This window comes from Sorex fumeus, unplaced genomic scaffold (assembly GCF_029834395.1).
Source record: "Sorex fumeus unplaced genomic scaffold, SorFum_2.1 ptg000024l, whole genome shotgun sequence".
NCBI classification, from domain to species: Eukaryota; Metazoa; Chordata; class Mammalia; order Eulipotyphla; family Soricidae; genus Sorex; species Sorex fumeus.
The window spans coordinates 10,426,516-10,427,699 of NW_026606081.1; the positions used below are offsets into that span (position 1 = coordinate 10,426,516).

Below are 1,184 nucleotides of genomic sequence, written 5' to 3' on the forward strand. Positions count from 1 at the left end.
TAATATTTATTTGCGTGTCATCCTTGCACAGGGGCCATGCTAATCTTCTCTGTATCGTTCCAATTTTTTTTTTACTATTTATAAAATATTTATCTTTTATTATGATTGACTTTCTAAATTATTAATAAATATTTGGAAAATTTAGTGGGATTAAAGAAAATTCTCAGAAATAATTTAAATGATTACAATAAAAACCCTTTATCAAAAAGATTGTTTAAAAGTACTCTTGTGTTCCCTGCATCAAAATATTTAAGAGGTAAGGCCAGAGAGAGTACTGGGGATAAGGTCCCCGCATAATGTCCCGCAGCATCTCTAGGAGTCACTCCTGAGAAGAGTAATCCTGAGTAAGATTGAACACTGCTGCATGTGGTTCAAAATTTTTTAATGAATAAAAGGAATCAAAACTTTAAATATACCTTTTAGAAAGCTTATATTTGAAATTTTTTAAAAAAGGCAGGTTGAGAAAGAAGCAAAGAAGACTAACTTTATGTATAATTCAATTCAATAAGTAAATTCAATTCTGATATCTACAATCCCCATGTATATTTCATGTATATTGTTTGTGTGTCCTCTTCTTCATAATCTCATCTTGAGAAAAGAAGGAAGAATTAAGTTATATTTTATATGGCTATAATATAGATCCTACGAATTGAACCAGAATGGATATATACAGTAGTATCTGTAATTCATTTTTATATTGTTGCCAAGCAACGGAGTACACACCAATCCAACTCCTTTCCACTGGCATTCATTATGGCAGAATGAAAAATCTAACTGTCACATAGCTACCTAGTAAATACATATTGAATTAAGTAAGAACTATATTATTTTTTTCCTTCCACATTGAAACATAACATGCTATGCACAATGAGTTTCAGTATAATGAAAAAATATTTTTGGGGACTGGAGAAATAGTACCATGGGTAGGGCATATGCCTCGCTTGTATGTAGTCAACCTGAGCTTGATCCTTGACACCTCATATGGTCCCCAAGCACTGCCAAGAGTGATCTCTGAGCACAGAGCCAGAAGCAAGCCTTGAACACTAAAAAAAAAGTACAAGTTAAATATTACCTTTCTCTTGATTTGGAGAACTCTTTTAATTAAATTGCTATTTTTTGTTTAATATCTGATCTATCTGAAGTTTGACAAAACAAAAATATTAACCTCAGATTATAGTGAATTA

At 31.4% G+C, this 1,184-nt stretch overlaps 1 pseudogene; it reads right to left on the reverse strand.

The window, feature by feature from the left end:
- LOC130023870 (uncharacterized) lies at positions 1 to 89 on the reverse strand (annotated as a pseudogene).
- Between the last annotated feature and the right edge of the window lie 1,095 nt (positions 90 to 1,184).